The sequence below is a fragment of the Cyprinodon tularosa genome, unplaced genomic scaffold (assembly GCF_016077235.1).
Source record: "Cyprinodon tularosa strain WSP-4 unplaced genomic scaffold, ASM1607723v1 ctg107, whole genome shotgun sequence".
Lineage (NCBI taxonomy): Eukaryota > Metazoa > Chordata > Actinopteri > Cyprinodontiformes > Cyprinodontidae > Cyprinodon > Cyprinodon tularosa.
Window position 1 is genome coordinate 4,455,293 of NW_024037860.1, and position 8,087 is coordinate 4,463,379.

Consider the following 8,087-nt stretch of genomic DNA (forward strand, 5'->3'; position numbering starts at 1 on the left):
TGAGAAAAAAAGGAAATATCTTAGGGTTAGGATTAGGATTCATTCAGTGATAACAACCTACTGAGCCTACTGGTAGGTAGGAGGCTGAATCTGAAGCCATTCTATGGGAGAAATAACTGTTAATAATGACCATTTAATGGGATGATAACATCTGAAGCAGCTGAAACGGCTGTGTGTGCACTTTGTGATCAGGGGTCGGGTCACACTTTATTATTTAAGGGTGTGCGGTCTTGTCTGGGTTTTAAATGGGGATAATTGCGGGTAATGGGTCGGGTCTCGGTTCTGAACTCTACAGGTGTGGGTGGATACAGTTTTGAAAAATCAGACCTGTGCAGGAGTCTATCCTCTATCCCTCTCCACCCTGCTCCCCTTCCTGCTTGGCCCCAGAGGAGCTTAGTTTGCCTTTTTTCTCCCTACCCTGTTTTCCCTATTGTGAATATCATCATCAAAACTTCAGCTGGGCTGAAAACTTTCCTCAAGAAAATGCTAATTTTTTTCACCGTCATAAACGATTTAAACTGCTCTCCACCTGTATTAGTAGCTCGATGTGCTCCTCTTTTAGGAACTGACAGACTCACTAGGCGGTAGCTTGTGTATGGCAGTTACCATAGCAACAGTGCATGTTGACGTTGATTTATAATTAACATTTGGCTCTTCAAATATAAAACAAATCGCAGTTGGAGACCGAGATCATCATCCTCCAGTCAGTTTCACTGTACAGTAGTTTATTTTAGTTTATATCACGATGTAAGCAATAAATAAATTAATAAAATACCAAGGACATGACCTCTGTGTCTTTAATAGTATTCATGGGCCTGTTAGATAACACAGTGGATGGACCACACTACTTGTGGGTAGCTGAAGTTTAGAAAGTTTGCTGCAATAATTTTTTTAGATAGAGGACTTTTATTTTGAAAAGCGGTCCAGATAAGGAATGCATTTTTAGTTTCTTAATAGTATATCCTTTAACTTTACAGTAATGATGTGTTTATTTCAAATTGTGTACCTGGGTCAGATTCTCTGAGATTCACGATTCATGATTTTTATTTTGTTTTTCCATCAGTTTCCTTATTGTTTACTATGGGCTGTTATTTTAATTTTTTTTTTTTACCATTTTGGATTTGCCACACCAATTCAACTTCTTTTTTAAATATAGCCAGGTGTTTTAACTCATTTTCTTGTGTGTCTTGGAGCTAACATTTAGTCATGCCATTGTTTTCTTATTTATTTAGGCTGTAATATTGAATTCATAAACGTTTTTTCTTGAGCTTCTAAATGTTTTACCCTGTTGCTTGTTTCAGCTCATCCAGAGATGCCAGTCAATTGTTAAATCCCATTCATCGCATTGATCCCATTGTTTTCCCACAGCCGGCATCAGTTTTCCTCATTATTGATGTCCTTCTTTTTTAAAGTAATGTAATGGCTGTTATGTCATTTTAATCTATTGATCAGAGCTTCCCATTTTTTTCTTGCTGGACCCGTTTTTTTACGCTCCTACAAATTTGTCTTTCTAATAGTTGAATAAAAGTAAGTCAACTGCAGTAAACTGTGTCATAATCAAAAATTCCACAATCAGATCAAATAAACAGAACTACTATAGTCAAATGTAAATTATTCTAAATGTAATTGTTTATTTCACTGTACAGTAGAATTTAACATTGCCATCAATATTTTTTCCCACTAGTCCTTTCCCCCAGTCATGTCTTCCATTTTGAATGTCAGTAGATGAGTGAGCTGAGCATAACCTGACCTGGTACAGGTTACCCATTGTAGGTATATCTATATAATAAAAGAATCATCTGCAGGAATTAACTAAATGAACATGAGTTTTACAACCCATAGTGTATATTTATGTTTCCTCTTGTCTAGTGTTGAGTCTTTGTTTGACTTGTGTCTCACACTGACTGCACTTAGAAATTTTTCCTTGCTAGAAACTCTTTAAAGGAAAGTATGACTCAACAATGAAACTGCTGGTTAAACAGTGTTTTAATTACACTATTTAGAGAACGTTTTAAAGTCTCAATTACCCAGTGGTTCATAAAATCAAGATCCAAATCCAGACTAGACTGTAGTTTTAGTGTCATGATTTCAGGAGTACACAAACACAGACACAACCTGTGAATTAAACATTCAAACTTAAATCCACTGTAAAAAAGTAAAACTCCCGAGTCTTTTCTCAGTATTTTCTTAAGGGATGGTAACGCACTTGTTCATGCACACCACTATCCAAAAAAGCTAAAAAATAAAATAAAATAAAATAAACAGGACATTTAGAATAACAGGATTTTCTCCTAGAATTTCAAGTTTTCCCTTTTAGCAAAGACGGCTTGCTTCATCCCTTTTTCGATCTATCATCTGTCCAAAATCTGATCACTGTGGTCTTCAAAGGTGTGCCCTTTGTTTTTGAGATGTGTATAACTGAATATTGCATTTGTGTAGATACATTTGGGTCCCGTAGTATAGGAATCGAACAGTTTTCAGTGCATTGGACCACATAAACTGTGCCGCTCAGCTTTGTGTCATGATTCCTGGCACTAGTGCTGGTTGATTCAAGTTTCAACACACCTGTCAGCTTCGTCCTTTTTCTAATCAGTGTGCATCTCATTCATCTGTTTACTTTACTATATAACCAGCTCTCAGGCCTGTCACTGGTGCCAGAATATTATGAGCCCTTGGTGAGTTTTATTCAGTATCCCAGCATACCTGTCTGCCTGCCTGATTTTGACCCGATTCTGCCTCCTGATGCTCTGAGCCTGCCTGAACCCTATTGGACCTGTCATAATGTGTTTTTGGAACTCTGACCTGTTTTTTGTGCCCTGCCCTCGCTTGCAGATTCTCCCCTGGATTGTCTCTGGATCTCATATCATCTGGATTTGACTCTGGACTAGCTTCTGGATTCTGAACTCTGGTTTGTCTCTTTGGCCATTCTCACTGTCTCTGCTCTCACGGATGTGACCATGTGCATTCCCCTTGACCAATGACCAACTGTCAGAGAAGGATTCCTCCAAATCAGCTTGGACAGATTCAGAAATCCTCTGAGGTTCACCTGTTGGCGTCACACGCCAACCGGCATCTTCAGAAACTCTCAAAGTTTGTCCCCAAACATTAGAAGGTTAGTGAAACAGAATCCAACACTATAAATATTTCCCTCTGTTTCTGTATGGTCTCTCATCTGTCCAATTACATCCCAGAAGTTCTGGTTGGTTACTCTGGTCAAACCCTATTGACCTGCTACATGCCTGGATCCTACCTCACTCTTAGGTGTTGGACTGAACTGCTAAACGAGGTAAGTAACTCACTTGGATAATCATCTTCAGTCAGATTATCGTGGTCACTTACCTGTTTTTCCTCCCTTACCAGAGTGCCAGTAATGGCAGCCGCTGCAGATCCACAGCTTTGCGTTCTATCTTCTTTGTTATATAAACACCTTGAACATTCCCACTGTCTGCCTCGCCTGAATACTGGGTTTTTCTGCCACGTTTTATGACAACAATAGACCTCATGTAAAAACATTTTCTAATTCTTGTTGTAAACACTCTTAACTTCAGTTAATGATCGTAAATGTTCCTCATAAACCTGACGCAGTCCACCTGTAAGTAGGTTAGCTCAAGTTCGTGAGAAATGTAAATCTGCATAACTACTAGCCAAACAATTCCATATAAGGCTACATATAAGAGGGAAGGCTTCAACGTCCAACCTCTGTCAGAAGGTGTTCATTCATAAAAAAAAACATAAATATATATTTTGTTTTATGATCCAAATGAACATTTTTAAAAGTTCTTCGGAATGTAACTGTGCTAAACTCAAATATCTGCTTGGTTGTTCAAGATTTCCCTCAATAGAAAAAAGAGATCCTGATAACTGATACCTAAAAAGATCATTCCTAAAGCCCCTGTCATACATTGACAATTTAGCCAGCGTATGCCTGACGTCCCAGATTCTTTTATAATGCTTGCATACACTGAACTTTCTATGTGTTGTTTCAGTTTTGGGTGTATGCATAGAGTATTCATATCGAGTCTAGAACTTATGTCCAATGATAGGCTAACTTATTCATCAAGCATGGCAGCCTAATGCCCATGAAATGTCACAAGCCAGTGTACTGAGGGAGGCAGCAATGCGTCCGAAGGCGCATAGCCTGCAAAAAAAGATGTCTTTGATTGCGGTATTAACCTAGCGGCTGTTCACTGCCCACCAAAAAAAAAGAATATATAAATAGAAAAAAGAGAAAGAAAGAAAGAAACAAACAAAGAAACAAAGAAAGAAACAAAGAAAGAAGGTTTGCAGTTGCAGCAGATTCAGCATCATGTCTGCTCGGAAGTTTGTTGGTTTTGGGCGTGAACACAGGGAGGATCCACCACATTCACCTTCTCGCTCACCCTATGATGGGGATGCACTACAGAGTACATATGGTTTCCTCCTGTGAACCCCCTTTTATACCAAAATGCTGCCAATACACCACCAAACAGTAGCTGTAAGATAGAAACCAGTTCAGTGGTCGTCTGGAACATGTCAGATACGTTGATATGCATTGGAGATAAGTTCTTCATAAGTTACGCATAAGTTATGCACAAGTTACTCATAGTTTTTGGATAAGCTAGACACCATGATTAATGAGTAACTTACATTTAACATATGTCAATGAACAAATAACTTACCTGTAACTTATGGCTAATGTATGAGCATATGCTTGCGTACGCTAAGAAATTTTAATCATACATTTCTTGACATACTTGCCGTATGTCGACGTGTGCCATCGTGCTTCAGCATACTTCAGCGTTTTTACCAAATTTTTCTGCGTTAGGTACACGCTGGCTAAACCGCCAAGGTGTGACGGGATTGAGACGTGAGTACTTACCATCTTTTGTTTCCTGAGATCTGACACCTGAAAACATTTTATCCCTGAGACCTGTGGATGCCAAATAATTCTAAAAACATCAGAAATGTATCTTAAATAGAAGGATAATTAGAATTTATTGATGATCCAGGAGCGTTTATCTGTGATATCTAGATGAAGCTTCTTCTTTTTTTTTTATTCAGTTATCTTTTTTTTCATCTGTTGTCCCTTCCAGTGGACAATAATTGTAAAAAAAAAAAAAGAAACTAAAATTATAATCACATGACTTTGTGGCACGCTTTAAATTAATGAAATAAATACATGTTTGTAATAGCAATCCATAAACTATGAGAAAAGACTACAATCATTATGTTTTCATATTAAAACAATACATTCATAAGGGGGAAATGGAAATAAATTAGGTTTTGATGTGATTGTGGTGGTGTTGTCCTTCAATTTCAATTTCAAGAATTTATTGTCATTGTCAAAAAAAGGCAACGAAATTGTGTTTGGGGTACAATACTTAGTAGCAGTAGTAGTATTTAGAAAACAATAGACAATTTCACATTTAAAACATTGGAAGATTGATCATATTAGTTGTGTTGGTTGTTGATATTACAGTAGGCGTTATTATTTATGCACTATTATTATATTCTCAACTTAAGATGATTTGAAAAAGTTTCCAAAACATGACTGCTAGGTTAAGTGGCTTCTCCAAATTGTCCTGTGAATGTGCGTGTGCATGGTTGTCTTTGTGTGTCTCTGTGTTGCCCTGCGAAAGACTGGTGACCTGTCCATGCTGCACCCCGCCTCTCACCTGCTGCTCTCATAAACTTTTTGGATGTTAATTGTATATGAAATGTTAAATCCTGTACAAAAGCAATGAAAAGCTCAAAATTGGATGTAGTTCCGACAGACTGGTGGCCTGTCCGGAGTGTACCCAGCTTCTTGCCCATAGACTGCCGAAGATGGCCACCGGCCCCATTGCGACCTTGACAAGGACTAAATGGGAGAAAATGGATGGATGATTCAAGGCACGGTAAAACAACAAAGTCTTAGCCACTTTGTCACAAGCATACATTCAATAAAGATAGGTTTGCCTAAGGTTCTCACTGGAACTAAAAAGTCCTTAGACTGGTTCCTTATAGCTTAGAGAATAGACTTTAAAATGCTTCTGTTAATCTATAGGTCACTGAATGGATCAGCACCTTAATACATAATAATGTGAGTGTATCAAATCCATACCACTGGAGTATTTTATTGTTTCATTCATCTAAGACTTTGGATTTTCTTTATACTGAACTTTGCTATATAAATAATTTTGCCAAGTCTTTTTATGTAAATGCTATGGTATATCATTTCACTTAGCTCAATAGCTAAAGTTATTAAATTACACTTAAATTTGTTGCAAATGGGGAACTCACAAGACCTTAATGTCCAGATAGAGCTTCTTAGGGTTAGAGCTACTTAGGGCCTGAAACAGTTAACTGTTACAGGCATTAAAGGACATTCTTCTCAGTTGTTCCAAACCTTTAATCTGATCTTTAAAAATACATTTTGAGGAAACCTGCACCAAATTCTTTTGTGATTAAGCAATGTTTGGTCAAAATAGTTTCTTTTTGGCTTCTAGAAAACGCCTATGACAGCAGCCTAGCCAAAACTTTATACTTTGAAGTGCCACATGGAGGTAGCTATCAGATTTTTTTGTCTGGTGCCTAGTCACTCCCTGGCAGTCCTTCAGCTACTCGCCCTGGTTTTGTGTCCTCTGCATGGACCAAGCTCCTTCAGCCAGGACTTTCCTGCTATCCCAACCCCAATTCCAACCTTAAGCCAAACCCTATAGTTAGCTTTTTTGGAGGGAAGACGAACCGCACAGGCCATTTTCTGGTAATTGACTGCAAGTAGAGTTTAAATAGTCAGACACATACACACAAACTCCGCTTGCATGCATGCATGTGCACTCACATAAACACAGCTCCTCACAGACAGAGAGTGGGTGCAGCTGCAGCATGTGCGATAATGAGGCAATCCTTGAAGGGACTCATCTGGACTGTGTTATATCATCACCCTGGAAACAATCCACTGCTTTAAAATAGGAGTTTTTGCTCCCTGTCAGCTGCAGCATGAGCTCATCCAATATAATTTCTACAATCAGGGGGAATAAAATATATTTAATGGCGTAAATGTGCAAAGCGCCGTGGTTTCCTTAATGTCTTAAATTTTTGTTGTGCAGACTGGTTTAGAGCGGTGTCAGCTAATCTTTGTCTAAACAGGATTGCACTTGTCTGTTACCTTCTAAATTAACTGGAATTAACTGTTAAAAAAGAAAAAAAGAACAAAACATAGCTTTTCTAGTTATTTTGAAAGTGAAAGTACCTGTCCTGTATGAAATCGTGAAATACCTAGCAGAAGCATTCAAAGGGTGGCATACATTTGTATTTAGTCCCCTTTTACTTTGTTGAGTTTATATTGGTGAACCTGTGTTGATTTTTTATTGAATTATCGGGAGGCTAAACTTTGTCAAACTTCAGAAATATAGTCATTAAGCTGCATTAAATATTGGGTAAAGTGCAGCTGATATTAAGAGTATGTTGCCCATTAATCAGGTGTTTAATCTGCTCTCAGATGCAATCCTTCGCTCTGCAGCAGGGGGAGTCTGCCTTTCAGCCTCTACGAGAAATCCCTGTTGAGTTGTAAGCCTCAGTCTATTGAGGTAGACAGTGAGAAAGAAAAGCCCTGATTGGATACTAAGCTGAAATTGCACTACCAGTGAGGCTAAACCTCTTAGAGGGTCTATGGAGCAGGAGCAGGTCGTGATTTTTCACTCACAATGGCAAGACAGCGAGGAGGCTTTCCTCATTAGTCTGGAGGAAAAAGCTCTCACTCAGTCAAATAGTCGTCTTCTGCTGATCTCTTGCTGTGTTTTCAGGAATTTAAAATTTCAGTGCGCTTCACAACAGTTAATTTCACCCGTTTTAGTGATGTGTTTTATATCTTTCAACATTTCTTTATACAATGCATGATGTTTGGATTTAATTAACACCATTGAGCCTCCCCTGTTTCAGAGAGCAGCAGCTGCCACTTCTGTTTACCAACCAACCATCCAACCAAAGAGGGGTTAAATCTTCAAGGAATATCCTGGCTGCAAATGTCTAATAGAAGTTAGTTTATTCAAGCAACTGAATATGGGCAGAGCAGCGCACGACTGCTTACCTACCAAGACAAGCAAGGCAGTAACAGTATTGAGGGA